Source organism: Aedes aegypti, chromosome 1 (assembly GCF_002204515.2).
Source record: "Aedes aegypti strain LVP_AGWG chromosome 1, AaegL5.0 Primary Assembly, whole genome shotgun sequence".
In the NCBI taxonomy this organism is placed as follows: domain Eukaryota; kingdom Metazoa; phylum Arthropoda; class Insecta; order Diptera; family Culicidae; genus Aedes; species Aedes aegypti.
The window spans coordinates 292,264,832-292,281,686 of NC_035107.1; the positions used below are offsets into that span (position 1 = coordinate 292,264,832).

General features: G+C 38.4%; 1 protein-coding gene across 7 annotated transcripts in view; it reads left to right on the forward strand.

Annotated features, from left to right (window-relative positions):
• The window catches only part of LOC5577633, a 357,967-nt gene that overhangs the window by 318,222 nt on the left and 22,890 nt on the right, over window positions 1-16,855 (forward strand). The gene's annotated exons all lie outside the window — the stretch shown is intronic.

Consider the following 16,855-nt stretch of genomic DNA (forward strand, 5'->3'; position numbering starts at 1 on the left):
TTTTGGTATAAATGAATGATATTTTTTTGTTCCAGGAAATAGAACAAGGTTAGAAAATCTTTCCTGAAGAAATTTTTCAGCCTCTGAATAGTCATTTTCAGTTGCATAGATAAATTCCCAATCTTTTTTAAATTGGTCATTCACCTGGGCTGTGTCCCAGTCGAAAAATTGTTTGGCGTTATTAATTTCTGCTGACTTTCTAATACTAGCATCTCTAGTCATTCGCTCCCGTACGTACTTCGTGAGCATTAAAAAAAAAAAAAAAGGGTGTTTTCTTAATTTTTACTTGAAACTGTGACATTTTTCAAAAATCATACTAATTGTAAGAAAACATGTCAGCTTCGGATTCGATCAACATTTCAAATCAATACGGCAGAATTGTAAGTTTTTTTTTTATCAATTGACGATTTGCTGAATCACCGCTTGTTAGGTATATCAGAACTATAGAGCGATCTATGAGATTTTACAGAGCGAATCGGAAGCACCTAAATCATAGGTTCCCAAACTTTCTGAGATCGTGACGAAAATTTGGATGAAAAATTTCACTTTCATATGGAAATTTATCATGTATTATTTAGGTACCTGATCCAATCATCAGATTAGTGTTTGTAGAATATGCATGAGATATTATTTTAGGTACATACTGTGCTTTTTATGCAAGGCTGCTTCATAACTTGTTCAGGTGGTAAGTATTGACAATTCTTTGATATGGAATATCTCAGTTTAGTATTCTGCAGCATATTTCTTCTGTTCGGGAAGCTGGTCCAGCATCATCTCTGATGGAAAATTTGAATATCTTGATCAACGCAGGACGTAAAGGGTGTACGGAATCAAAGTGCGGCACATACAAATATTTGGCAAAATTCGCGTTCAACGTTCAACGTGCAACTAATGATATTCAAACTTTCAGGGAGTGAAATAAAATATGTTATGAATATTTTCTCATGTTTGATTTATTGCACGAACTTTTCTCTTCATACTACTCATAAGATCCTGTACAACATTTGGACCAACTTTTTTAGCGTAGAAGTCCATTTTTTCTTCATATCTTCCTCCGATTACACTTCCTTAGGAGGCTTTCGAAGTGCCTGCTTCATGATGGCCAAGTACTTTTCAATTGGCCGCAGTTTCGGTGCGTTCGAGGTATTGAGATGTTTCAGCTCGAAATTGATCTCCTTAGCTTTGTACCACTCCAAAACCTCTTTCAAGTAATGTCACGAGGCTACCACAATATTCCTAAATAATGGAAGCAGTGGTTAAAAGGCTCTACAGATGAGGAAAAAAAATGTGACGAAGCCAAATCCGGCCAGAAAATCGTAGGACCATCGTGTGACCTCAAAAGAGGAAGTAGACGTTTTTGGAGGCATTTCTTTAGGTACATGTGCCCATTGACTGTTTCAGTTGCCAAAAATGGGGTGCTCCGCTTTCCACACGAGCAAATTGCTTGCCAAATCATATATTTTTTGACAACCTTTGACATCTTCTGCTTCTTAACGTCTTCATCGAATTTATGATGAGCAGTGATAAACTGAAGCCTCGGAAGCTGCCGAATGTCTGTGTTCAGGATTGATCGCTTCCAAGTCTGAGATTATTTATAAGTAAAATCTCTGCGTAACAACGCATAATACCTGAGCAGAATAATGATTAACTGCAACGTGAATACTCGTGACATTAGCACTCTATTTCTAATGTGTCTACTCTCTACTGCAACTAGGCGACACGATCTAGTAGGCGAAGATGTTTCACTCTTTCACTTTATACGCAACTGTCAACCAGAGTACACGCGTTTCAGAAACATTAACGAACATTTTGGTCCTTCGAACCGGATTGGTTTTTCTTCGCTCCGTAGATATAGGTAAATTTGTTAACTTATCACATTTTTTAAGCTTGTCCCACATTTAGGAGAGATTGAGTCCAACGCCTAGGTTGGAAATCGACGCTCGGGTCGATTTGGTTGATCAAGTTTGGGAATCCAACGCCTGGGTTGGAAGTCGATGCTCGGGTCGATTTGATAAATCAAATTTAAGAATCCAACGCCTGGGTCGGAAGTCGACGCTTGGGTCGATTTGATTGATCATGTTTGGGAATCCAACGCCTGGGTTGGAAGTCGACGCTCGGGTCGATTTAATAAATCAAGTTTAAGAATCCAACGCCTGGGTTGGAAATCGATGGTAGGGTCGATAACGAGTGTGATGATATTTTCTCAGTTGCGGAATTGGCTTCGAAATGGCACTTGGGTCGTATACCGGATTTCATCACGGGTTGAAATGAACAGAACGTCATGAGAGAAACACATATTCCAACACGAGGGAGTAACTAATGAAATTCAAATTGTCGAAATGATTGAGATGAGGAGAGCCTTTTCATATGACAAAATTGTTCAATTGGTTGAAATAGAAATGACTTGACGCATAGGTCGCTGTGTAATTCTAACAATTTGTTTCAAAACGAAATCAAGATGAGAATCGGAGTACCTTGATTGAACTTGGTTGAATTTTGAGGTTACTATTGACATGCGGACCAGAAAACGCTCTTGTTCTAGCTTGAGGTTTTGAACATACCTTGAAATTGAGTTAATTAAACAAGTAAAATTGAAAAGTCGAAGAATGTTGATGAAATTAACAGTCTTGAATATTTCGGATCTTTCCCTATACTCTGAAAAGTTGCTCTTGGGAGTTTCCGCAGAGTTTGACATTTTGGATGTTAAAAAAAAGAGCTGTGAACAATTATTACTGATACAAGATACAAGGCTGGACAGGATGCTTTGATTATATTAAAATTTGATTCATGAAAACTAGTCAACTGTTAACACTAGAATTGGAAGCTTAGACATTGGAAACTGTTTGGTCTTAGGAAATGTGGAAGGAGCGGAGGAGAATCTGATATGCTTTTTCATATTACACGTAACCCAGTGCTCGCGCCTGGCAGCGATCGATGATACCAGGATGGGAGTTGTATTCGGCATATCCGCTAGTGATGTGAACTGTTAGGATTCCTCTTAAAAGCTCAAACTACTCGTTTGTGATCCTCAACACTATACGGAGATCCACTTTTTTCATTCCGATCAATGGTCACTGATTTAAAACACTAGATACCGTGAAATGTACCAATCCCAGCTTTCTGCTGATGGCACGATGAGATAGATCCGGATTTTCGAGGTACGTGCGCAAAATTCCTTTGCGCCGCTGCTGTTCTTCCGACTCCATGTTCACAAAGATTGCACATCTGCTAGTGAAACTTACACAGCTGTGTGGTACTGAATGAACATTGTCATAGATCTTGTCTTCCAACCCTGTTATGATGGTTGACAATCAAAACCTGTTGAAAGAACTCCGAGAATGTAACATCGGATCGGACATCAAACGATCTAGTAGGCATGGCACAACTTCGACGCCTCACTCCTATAGTAATGTCAGAATGGAATGCAAGGTTCTTCGTGGTGCTCCCGCTTGCCAACAACGATTCTGAGCTTCACATTTGGCGATCCTGCCAGGAGTTTTAAATAAAATTTCGTTTTTCCTGGAGAGCCTGGATTCGTTAACAAGCGGGAGTGTCCACTAGAAAATGTGTTTGTGACGAGTGCTTCTTAAACCGCGTGTGAAAATATGTATTCAGAGTGATTGTGGAGTGAAGTTTGAATCTGATAAAAAGGCATATATCTGTAAGTAAACAGCAATGTGGTATTTTCTATGAATAAGAGAAAACTGATTGAAGAGGAAATATAACATGTATATGTACCCGAGGAGGAACAAATAACTCCCCAATAACTTATGCATACCATTTTTTGGTATCATACCAAAATTAGGTATTGTTCAGTTGTCAATACCTCAATTTGGTATTATAATGGTATTGAAAAAAATCTTTAAAACAATTAAGAATACTTCATTGAGGTATTGAACAGCTATTGAGGTCTGCTGGAGGTATTGAACTACAATTGAAAAATTTCATTTTTATATGAAAATCCATCAAGTATTATTGAGGTATTACAATACCTGATCTAGTTATCAGTTTGGTGTTCGTAGAATATGCTTGAGATATTATTTGAGGTATTTTACCTCTTATGCAGGGCTAATTCATACCTCATTCAGGTATGTAGTATTGGAAATTATCTGGTATGGAATACCTCAATTTGGTATTCAGTAGTTATTTTCTTCTGCTCGGGTATTAGCCGCTTCACTACTCGTTGAAGCAGCAATGTTTCTCTCTGTTCTTGTTGATGCTCTTATTGAACACCAGCATCACCTCAACTATTTGAGTTGCGCGATGTAGGCTTTGAAGTAAATATTTTGTTTTGCATTTGAATTCAAACAGATTGCTTCGATGGAAATATTTGAATGTAAAAGAAAGTGTTTCATCCGATTTAAAGACTATGATCATTTCGAGCTAATTCATCTAAGTTATGAAGTGCGCATTCTGCTTTTACCAGGGATCTATTTTCTGCATAGGTTGAACGGAAAAAGAATAACGTTAGGAACTGAACTATTTTTTTGCAGAAGTCAATTGAGCATATCCGTACAAAACGTGTATAAATAAATATAAATATTGTACAATAATGTGATTTTTCAAAAGAGAAGTGAAGTGTTAAAGTTATTAGTGGTTTTCATGAATATACATCAATTTGAATAACTTATCAATTAGTAAGTTCAATCGAAAAACAAACTCCCGTGACATTTATCAACTGTGCAAATTTCTATATAAATAATAATAAAACTTCACTTTGGTTGTATGTGATCATTTCATCGTTTCTTCTGTGATGATACACACATTTCTATATCTTATCTCTCCTGCTTTCAAATAAAAACAAAATAATTTCAATAAAATAAAATAGAGTGAAAAATGAATGTTAGTGTGTGCAAATATTCCTAGCCATGGGCGATTTTGAATTGGTGTTCCAAAAGTAGATTTTTCGTTCCAATCAATCGATTTTTTTTTATGTTGAAACTACATAAAATCCTAATGCAAGGGGTTTGATCTTATTTTGAGTCGTTGTTCTTGTAAATTTGCTTACGAGTGAAAAAAAATCGAATCAATTAAAAAAAAAAATCGATATAAAGGATTCGATTAAATAAACGAATCGATTCGACGAATCGAATTTTAATCGATTCAGTATTATCGATGTTTTGGTCAAATTTGACCAATAATGCACATGATAGTTTTCTTTCCTATTTGCTTCAGTACATTGTGTATCCCTTAATGTTTACCGAACAAGTTAAGTGTGAAGCATACTGAATCGGTGAAATTTGTGTCGATAACCGGTGCGATCCAAACTATTCAAATCTACTTAATTCATTATTATTTCTGAATAAACGCCATGTTAAAAAAAATAATAACATGTTTGAAAAAAATGTCCTTAACGCGACGGGTGGTTGCTATGGAAAAAATGTCCTTAACACAACTGGTGTATGCAATGCAAAAAAAAATGTCTTTAACGTGACTGGTGGTTGCAATAAAAAAAAATTATTACCGCGATTGGTGGTTGTATTTGGTTTGGTATTTGGTTGTCTTTAACGTGACAGATGGTTGCAAAAAATATGTCCTTAACGTGACTGGTGATTGCAAACTTGTTCCTATCAATCAACTTGATATTGCTAGCGCAATTGGTGGTCACATATTTGTTCTAAGCAATGGTGGTGTCCACTTGCCACCGCGACTGATGGTCGCATGCTTGTTCCTATGAAGTGCTATTGACGTTGTTAACTCAACTGGTGGTCGCATACTTGTTCCTAGCAATCAATGTTATTAATATTGCTAGCGCGACTGGTGGTCGTATACTTGTTCTTAGTAACTGCTATTGATGTTGTAAACTCGACTGGTGGTCGTATATTTGTTCTATGCAATGGTGGTGTACACTTGCTACCGCGACTGGTGGTCGCATACTTGTTCTTAGTAACTGCTATTGATGTTGTTAACTCGACTGGTGGTCGTATACTTGTTCCTAGCAAGTATTATTGATGTTGTAAACTCGACTGGTGGTCGTATATTTGTTCTATGCAATGGTGGTGTACACTTGCTACCGCGACTGGTGGTCGCATACTTGTTCTTAGTAACTGCTATTGATGTTGTAAACTCGACTGGTGGTCGTATATTTGTTCTATGCAATGGTGGTGTACACTTGCTACCGCGACTGGTGGTCGCATACTTGTTCTTAGTAACTGCTATTGATGTTGTTAACTCGACTGGTGGTCGTATATTTGTTCTATGCAATGGTGGTGTACACTTGCTACCGCGACTGGTGGTCGCATACTTGTCCATAGTAACTGCTATTGATGTTGTTAACTCGACTGGTGGTCGTATACTTGTTCCTAGCAAGTATTATTGATGTTGTTAACTCGACTGGTGGTCGAATATTTGTTCTATGCAATGGTGGTGTACACTTGCTACCGCGACTGGTGGTCGCATACTTGTTCTTAGTAACTGCTATTGATGTTGTTAACTCGACTGGTGGTCGTATATTTGCTCTAAGTAATAGTGGTGTACACTTGCTATCGCTACTAGTGGTAACAAATTGGTTCCTAATAAAAGTGATGTTCACATGCATGCGCGACTGGCGGTCGAAAATTTATCTATAGAATAAGATATGTAAGCCCAATGATGGCTAGTAACTTAGTAGATCAAGATATGTTATATCAAAACAAGTAACAACAGTCAAACAAGTCTTTGAGTGAGTATTTCCGTGAAAGTACGGTGGATTGAATGTACAACAAGATGAAAGTCAAACACTGATGCTACTCTGTTGAACACATATATGTCAGTTTATTAATAGCAATATTTTGTCCAAAATTAGTCTTAGATATGTCATTTCATATAATTAGCTTGCCGTTTCTAATGTATGGAACGACATTCAACCGATCAATAATTTCAACGCCGTTCTGATTGTGTGGGTATCCTACAGCAGAAAAATGTTTCAAAGTCGCATGTACAAGTGAACAGTTGTGATATGAGACAGTATACATCGGTGAAGTTCTTAGCGATGTGAAATATATATCCTGAATTCCTGAAAGCTTTCGTGATGACGGAAACGATGTGAAAACTCATCACTTCAAACTTTTTTTCCTAAGAAGAGGGAGGATGTGTGGTACTGAATGAACATTGTCATAGATCTTGTCTTCCAACCCTGTTATGATGGTTGACAATCAAAAGCCTGTTGAAAGAACTCCGAGAATGTAACATCGGATCGGACATCAAACGATCTAGTAGGCATGGCACAACTTCGACGCCTCACTCCTATAGTAATGTCAGAATGGAATGCAAGGTTCTTCGTGGTGCTCCCGCTTGCCAACAACGATTCTGAGCTTCACAACAGCGTAAAAAAATGTACATTGAACAAATTACACCCAAAATTTCAATACAAAATACCCAACGGGTAAAAAGTTACAGCCATTTAAAAGTAGTGCAATTTGATTCCGTATTCCTTTATTATAATCACAAAAATCACCGAAACGGGCATCCTTGTTTGATGCGATTTTCCTTATAGCTTAGGATAGTAATCACTATCCTTGCAGTGCCATAGCGCAACGGTTGTTACCAACCGAGCTGCCCCTTCCTTCTGACCGAAGTCCAGACTCCCAGGGACGAACAATTTTCCTCGGACCGTCCTGCACGTGCTTGTTTCGCTACTTTATTCCTTATCCGAAGAGATACACTGATAACGACGATGGAATCTTCAAAGGAATCTTCAAACGGGGAAAATAACCGCTGAACTTGAAAGGACAAGCTTCCCCCTGCTACAACACAGAGTAGTGTTGTAATTGGAACAAAAGTGTTTATCAGGAAATGGACGAAAAGAAAAAAGCTTCCGAACGTGGGATCCGGGAAGGCTGCTGCCCGTTGAATGGAAGATAGAAGATGAGCGAAAGCGATTCGGTTGTCGGATATCTTCCGAGTAATCTTTTGAATCAGTAAACAACGTTTAGTTTGCTGAATTTGATAATGATCATCGCAATGTATTTGTTGGGCAGTAGCTTATTAAGGGGCCTATTTTGTAAATCGAGCAGATTCATGTGACTCGTCTGTTTTCATTGTCGATCAAAGCAAGCATGCATATTTCAGATGTCACCCGTCGACTCCCATAGTAATCCAGTCACATAGAGTGACAACTGTCGAAAAACTCGAGCGACAGAGCTGAGTCGAACGATTTTTTCGATCGACAGTGACTCCATTCGAGTCATTTTGATCGACTCGACTTATAAAATAGACCCCTAAATCTTGTTGTGCTGTATGGCCTGTGGTGGCCAAGATTTTTTTTTTTTTTGAAAATCGTCTCGACTTTCCTGTGCATACAGTATTGTTGTGCTTGACACACGACATATAGGGCCCTATTTTATAAGTCGAGTCGATCAAAATGACTCGACTGGAGTCGCAGTCGACCAAAAAATTCGCTCGACTCAGCTCTGTCACTCGAGTTTATCGACTGTTGGCACTCCATGTGACTGGATTACTATGGGAGTCGACGGGTGACATCTGAAATATCCATGCTCACTTTGATCGACAATGAATAGAAACGAGTCACATCAATCTGCTTGATTTACAAAATAGACCTCATAAATTTAAGAAAGTATCCATAAGCAAAGAAAACACTCAGTTAATAAACATGGAAGCGGTCAAGTGAATACAAGCTGAGAGCCAGCAGAGTCGTGATTCCAAAAAAAAAATGTCTAAATTTCAACAGAATCAAATCTGATTCAGCCAAGAGTTCACTTCTTGCAGATAAGTTTTTATTCAGTACGTTCGGAATCCATTACGAGTGGCAATTCTCACAAAAATGCTGTTTTTATAATTCGAACGAAAAATTCCTATTTGCTTTTTAGTCATAATCCAATGCAGTCTTAAAATGAAAATTGTAATAAATTATTATATATCAAACAATCCACATTGCCATTGAGAAGCATACAATTTAATCTTATTCAATTCCAAAATCCAACTGATGATGATGCATCATTGTTATCAGGTGGAAATCAACAGAAGACACAGCACCAGATTCATATCGAAACCCAAAATGGACAATGAAAGGCGGTGAAGGCCCTCCCAGATTCTTTTATTGAATCCTTATCCGTTTTCACAATACTTCTCATGGCATCAGATGCTATTGTTACATTTTCCATTTGCGATGAATCCTCAGCTTATTTGTAGTAAAAAAATATATAACATCTGTTAACACCATGTAATATATGTCATCTGTTAACACCATTGAGATCCATTTTTGAGATTATCAAACGCCCTAATGTCTATAGCTTCTGCATTAAATAGAAACCAATTTATCAACACAAAATCGAGTTTAACTCGTATTTATTTTATTCGATTTTTCTTCACAATTTTTGAAGTGTTTAAGAACGGTAAGCACGTTTAAAAACTTAAAGATCGTTCTAGAATGTTTATCGCAAAATCGACAATTTTTGATTAGTCTAGTTTTTTATTAGCAGTTTTATAAAATTGTATAAGAAAAACTAAATGATAAAATTTTAAGGTATGCCCTCCTGGTCGAAATCTCATTCGCAACCCGCACACTTGATTTCGATCCATCTAACGCTGAACGAATCAGTCTAATCAGTTTCGTCGGAAAACCATGTTCTATCACTAAAGGGTAAACACGAAATTATTGTGACACCGAAAATGTCATGCCAATTTTCTTATAATGTTCAGAATCAAACCAAAATTTTAGGGTAGTTTTATACATATATTTACTTCAAAAAATAAAAGAAAAGTTAATCAATGGACCCTTGAGTGTTAAATTGAAGGCATTTTCGCTTGATGCCCCCCATCAAAGTCTTTGCGGTGTCATCCGGTACCAGTTTCTCAGTTTTTTTTCCATTTTCTTAACATGTCCTTCTCGTTTTTGACTGTCTTCTTGCTCTTCCGAAGTTCCCGCTTCATTATTGCCCAGTACTGCTCCACCGGGCGTAGCTCCGGACAGTTTGGCGGATTCATGTCCTTTGGAACAAAATGGACAGAATTGGCCTCATACCACTCCAGGATACTTTTAGAATAGTGGCATGATGCCACTGTGCCCTTTGTCACGAAAGGCTCACTCCTCAGTTCGCAAGAGCAGATGGCCTGCCAAATGCGATATTTGGAGCCGAACTTCGACATTTTCTTCTTAAATTTGTCGTCCACATCGTCCATGCTCTTGCCGGTGAAAAACTCCAACCCCGGAAGTTGCTTAAAATCGGCTTTTATATACGTTTCGTCGTCAATCACACATCAGCCATTTTTTGTCAGCATCTTCTCGTAGAGCTTCCGTGCCCGAGTTTTAGACGTCGATTGTTGCCGCTCATCGCGGTTTGGGAAGTTCTGTACCTTGTATGTATGTAGTCCAGCGCTTTTCTTTGCATTCTGGACGTAGCTCTGCGACATGCCGATCTTTTTAGCCAAATCATGGCTTGAGACGTTGGGATTTGCTTTAATCATCCGCTTTACCTTTCCCTCCGTCTTTTTGTTCTCCGGTCCCGGTTTTCTTCCAGCTCCTTTGCCGTGGTCCAACGTCAACCGCTCCTGGAATCGCTTCAACACTCTGGAGACGGTTGAATGGTGAATGTTCAACATTTTTCCCAACTGCCGGTGCGACAGGTCAGGAAATTACAGGTGTTTGCAAAGAATTTGTTCTCTCGACTCGCGTTGATTCACCTCCATTTTCATTGAATCAAAAAACACGACTTCGAGTTTGACAGCATGTAAACAATACACATCAATGAGATGGTGTGTCTGCAAGTTGTATTCACGGAACTTATCAAGGATTTGTCGCAAGGTAAACATTTGATCCGTTGTTGATCGGCCCCCACGAAAACCAGCTTGGTTTGGAGAACCGCTATTCCTCGGTAATTGGCGCACTTCAGTTCTTGTCCCTTCTTATCAAGAGGGCGAATGAGTCCTGCTCAACAGACAATTCTTCTTCCTCCCATATCCCATATCGTACTCTGTTAAGTACGGTGCAATATTTCGTACAACTGCTCACTATCTGGCATGAAAAGTTCGGCATTTTCAGCAAGTTATCTTCATGGTCATTGCACATGACGGGAGATGGCGTTGTATTTCTCCGCATGCCTTGGACAGTTTCGTAAAATCTCTGCATATCATTTTTTTCCATGCTATTCTGCGTCTCATTAATAATATCTTCTTCATACTGTTTTTTTCTGCGGTAAATTGTTTTCTCGACTGCTCTCGCTTCCTTATACCGCTCTCTATTCCGCCGGATATCAGACACTAACATCCAGCTACAGTCAACATTCTTCTCCTCTGTCACCTTTTGGCACTCCTCATCAAACTAACCGTTCTTAGGTCGTCTCTGAGCTGTACCTATCACCTCTCGCGCTGCTGTACTCACTACTCTGTAGTCTACGTCTACGTTAGTTCCCCTTATCCGCTCATCAAGCTTCCGGGGGTATTCGATTGCTACATCGTCTGTTGACAAGCGCTGAATATTTAAACACAACGGTCGCTGTACTTTTCTGTTCGCCACGGTAGACAACCGTGCACGAATCTTATTAACCCGTTAACGCCCAAGGTATCTCACAATTGGAATTCAGCTCCGTTTTTGTTACTCATAGTCGTATTCCCATAAATTAAACCTTATTTCACCAAAAAATTTCAAATCTATGGTGGGGATCCAAAAAAATCCTTGAAAGTGGGTCGTTCATATCTAGCAATTCTATAAGTTTATTTTCGAGATTAATCAAATATATTTTCATGCAGTTCGACCCATTACAATGTAAACAAGTTTGGAAAAAACTATTGGTGAGGGGTAATTCATAAATTACGTCACGTACAGAAGAGGAAGGAGGGGGTTACAATGAAACGTGACTACCCATATAAAAATTGGAATCCATACAAAAAGTGTGATACAGAGAAAAATTGAGGAGGAAGAATATGGCAAAACTTTGCATGAAGTAATTTATGGACGTTCCCTGATAAAGAAATCGCAACATAAAGAATAAAAATTTCAGAGGCGAAAGGTGCATGCCAGAACTAAATCATTTAGGGACTTCAATTCAATTTTCTGCTCTACCACTTAAGTAAGATACAGACATACTTACATTTCCATACATGTACATGTACAATAATGCACACTTAAACCATTTATACCAAAAACAAAATAAAATCTTACATCAAATATTTTGATTTAGAAAAAAACCAACAGATGTTTCAGAATTGTCTTCAAAAAGATTATATAAAACTTGCCAGCTGATAATGGAAACATAACTATCAAAATAATGTTTCTGGTTCAAGTTATTAGTAGGGTAAGTGATCCAATGGTTGTGGGTGTTCCTATTGTTGCGGTAATGACTTGAATGCTGGTTTCATTAAATTTGAAACAGATCCGGCGCTGCATAAGCACTGTCAATCGTAATGTTGGCTTGTTGATACCTGAAACAGTTGAAAATATTATTGAAATTCCTTCGAAATTGATGAAATACCAGCAAAAGTGCTTACCCTTTTCATCGCTTGTACCAATAGTTGCGGCAAAGTGTTCCTATAATGGAGGATCCCATAAGAAAACAACGGATACCGCAACTAAAGGAACACAAATTAAAAATATACCTCAACTAAAGGAACGGAGTACCAATAGTGGAGGTATTATTTTTTACTGTCATCCCGATGGTTACTGCGATGGAATCAATTTTCTCATTAAGTGAACGATCGTTACTTCCCGTTACAAGAATAATATGTACATTCATTGCGCTACTTGAATTTTGAGGAGTTAAATGAAGTTGAACCGTGCTTAGTACCTCCACTATTGGAACATTTACCCTATACAATGTGACTCTGATCTGACAGTGATCGAAATTTATATTTGGCAATCTCAGAATTTCGTTAGTGCTGATCAAAAGTTAGTCCTTCAGTCCAATGACAGTCAAATATTGGACTTCAACTATTACATGCTTTACAGATGTGAATATTTTAAGCGAACATTATTCGGCTATAACGTTTAAGTTACTGCTGTCACTGATGCATATAGTCTTATTCACCGATAGAACCGAATCCACGCGGTTCAAGATTTTTGACACTAGAGCTGGCCAGAATACGATTTTGCCTATCCCCCCAAATGGAAGGGTTGGCACGGTTGTCCCCGTTTCTTCCTTTACAATACTAATTTTTTCGTCTATCATGTTATTCACTCGTGAATGACCTGATCGACGTTAATTTTTGAATTATCTTCAAACCCCAAGTCTGCACAGTGGGCCTGGCCATTTTAATGTTTGCATCAAATCATTGATGTGCTGCAAACATTAATGTTGACAAGAAAATACTAGAATAAATTTCGGTATTTCCAGGATGTTTTTCAATATTGACTGTGCAAGCACTTAGATTAGATTAGATTAGATTAGAGCTGGCCAGAATACCTGGGGAGCAATCGAAAATACTAGAATAAATTTCGGTATTTCCATGATGTTTTTCAACATTGACTGTGCAAGCACTTAGATTAGATTAGATTAGATTAGAGCTGGCCAGAATACCTGGGGAGCATACGGAAGTGAGTGAGTTCAGCAAGGAAGGCTCTTTACTGCTACCTCAACGCGTCGCTGGTTCTAAAAAGTAAACAGTCATACTAAACTACGACCAAACAATGGCGAAGGCGTATTCAATTTTCTCGGAAACATTCATTTTGGGAATTAAGGGACTGCAGTAGCGCGTAGTAAATAACTGCTTACAAACAATATCTTTCAAGCGCATTTATAACCTGTAATTTTGCGAATAATAATTTTTACTTTTCCACGTTTAAGTCATAAAACTGGTGCTGAACTTAGGTTGGCGGCTATTCAATTTTACTCTCATTTGACAGCCGCCCTTCACCCTTGGAGTTCAGTTCATGGAATCGATAGTAAGTATCCAATGTTTTGATCTAGGCAGACCAATTCCTTATTGATTGTTTCCTTGATGTTTCGCACATAAAAGCAATTCCCAGCTAATTTTTTTTTGTGAAAATATCTCCTTTAGTTGATCACCGTTTTCGAAGATACCAAATTTTTCATCACTGGACTTCAATCATGAGAATGACTTCCGAATTAAGAAGGTTTTAGGCGAATAGCTGGCTTTGGATTTAATCAGTGGGCTGATATATAAGCGAATAGAATGTGTCCAAAGTAATAACTTTCCAGGCGAATAGGTCTCATTCAGTTCTCCAACTTTGTCAAAAACACTAACTTTGTATCGAATCCCTAGATTGAGATAAAAGCAAATAATATGTTTGTCTACTAGCGCCACCTTGGGAGAATTTTCCAAACTACTATGTTTCTGGGCGAATAGATTCCATTCAGTTGTACACTTTTGTCGAAGATACCAATTTCGAGAGTTCGATTTTTTTTTTCAGTATCATCGCTGGACTGATATAAAAAAAAATAAAATATTTGACCACTAGCGCCACCTTGTGAGTGTTTTCCGAACTAATATGGTTTTAAGCGAATAGGATTCTTTTAGTTGTTCAACATTGTCCATGACACAAACTTTGTATCTAATCACTTGACTGAGATATTAGCTAATAAAATCTTTGCCCACTATAGCGCTAGTGTGAGTGTTATAAGGTTTTATGTGACGAATTTATAAGGTTCTATGCGAATAGATATTATTTAGTTGTTCAACTTTGTCGAAGACACCATTTTTGTATCTCATAACTGGGCTAAGATATAAGCAAATAAAGTTTTGGCTCACTAGCGCCATCTTGGGAGTGTTTTCCAAACCTCTTTATTTTCAAGATATTTGCACTACAAGTACTGTCCTATTTATAGGACGCTGGGCGTTCGGGGCTTCTGTCCTATTTTTAGGACGCTGGGCGGACATGGGTTAACGACGAGATAGTGATCAGAGCCGATGTTTGGACCTCTGGACGTTGTCATTGGTGACGAAGATAAGTTTTATGAAGATTTCAGAGACCTCTACATCATCTCATGGGCATCACGGCAAGGTCGATAGTTGGAATTGAACTAGTAATCAGCAGCCGTATCCATTAGACCACCGACTTCGTCAGCTCTAGAATGTACATCACACATAGTGATAAATAGGTATCAGTCAAGCTTCTTAACCTTCTCTTTTCCATGGTAGTTCCAGAGCTCCATTGATTCTCGAAGAACTTGTGATGAATCGAAGCAAATAAATATTGTACAATAGTAACTAGAATGTGATTCTCTACTCGTCAGATTATTCCAAAAGTCAACTCGCTATTCCAATAGTAAACTTATTGATAAACAATCAATTTATTATTGAAAAAAAAACAACTAAAAACAGATTTCGAAACATTTAGCCCATTTCAACACTGTTTGTTCAAGAACTTTTTAGCGTTAGCGTTAGCGTAGTTACGGTATACTTCGTAGATTGGATACTAGCAACATTCATGTTTCTTTTTAATAATCTCATCCTGACTACTTTCAAGAACAAGGCAGGGGAGTATACCTTGTTCAAATCATAAACAAGAATACTATAAGCATGAATATCGCTCTTCCCGGCCACGCCCATCTTTACCGTAACTTGGGATAGGGGAAGGAAATGTTGATGTAGCACTTACTTAATGAGAGGCCACCGACTCAGCGACACCCTCATAAGTGCTACGGAGTTGGAGGTTGGGGAAGGTATATTGTCAGAATTCGCCTAGAAAGCTGGCGATAGACCATAAATATTTGTTGTTTAAGCGTTTTCAAATTAATCTTTTGAATGCCGGCAATCAAAAGAGAAAACAATAGCTTATTTATAGTATAAATAGTATTTCGCGAAATGCTTGTCGATTGTGCAGTAATATTTTTGCTCAATAACCAGTAAAAAGCAAAACCGATCCCTCCAGGGTCATCGGATTGTATAAAATAACGATACACGTAAAAAAAAAATCACGCCTATTGAAAAACTGTACTGTGCCCAGATAGCCGTAGCGGTAAACGCGCAGCTATTCAGCAAGACCAAGCTGAGGGTCGTGGGTTCGAATCCCACCGGTCGAGGATCTTTTCGGGTTGGAAATTTTCTCGACTTCCCAGGGCATAGAGTATCTTCGTACCTGCCACACGATATACGCATGCAAAAATGGTCATTGGCATAGTAAGCTCTCAGTTAATAACTGTGGAAGTGCTCATAAGAACACTAAGCTGAGAAGCAGGCTTTGTCCCAGTGGGGACGTAATGCCAGAAAGAAGAAGAAGACTGTGCCCATTGAAAAACTGTACTGGGTGGTACTGTATTTTTAGATAATCGAAAAACGAAAGGAAGCGCGTTTGAACTAAACACCCTGGGATAACACAGTCGGTTTTTCTGCTCAAAATTATACGAAAAGCAGAATCGATCCCTCCAGGGTCGTTCGATGACCTTAAAATGGTTAAAAAGCATCCACAACCGATTGTTAGTTGCGTAACACCCGCCCGGACAGAATGCGCAATCTGAACATAATTATCAACTTCGAAAATAACATTTTCCGTTCAAGAAACGATCAGAAGTTCCACGACGCGGACAAAAACGATCCGGAAGGCGCACAAAAGAAAAAGTATCATACTGGAACAAACTCACCGGATTGATTCTTTAAATTTATGTGCTGCCTGTCACTTCCGGATGGTTCGGTGAACTTAGGGCAGCCAAAAACCAACAGTACTGAGGACACAAATCAAACACATCACTTTTTCATTTTTCACTTTTCACTATTCCATTTCTGAATGTAAAAACTGTCCTGCTTGGGCTTTACGAAGCACTACCCAGCAAGACGCTCCAAAACAGGAAAAAAAAACCTCCGGCGTCGAAAACATGCGCGAAACCGTGAGCTAAATCTATCGGACTACGCAAAACCGAACTGTCCTGCTTGGGCTTCACGAAGCACTCACTGTTTGTTCAAGAACTTTTTTTTATAAAAACGTTTTTTTTTTCGTAAAATAGCCGATCAAATTCGTGGGATAGAA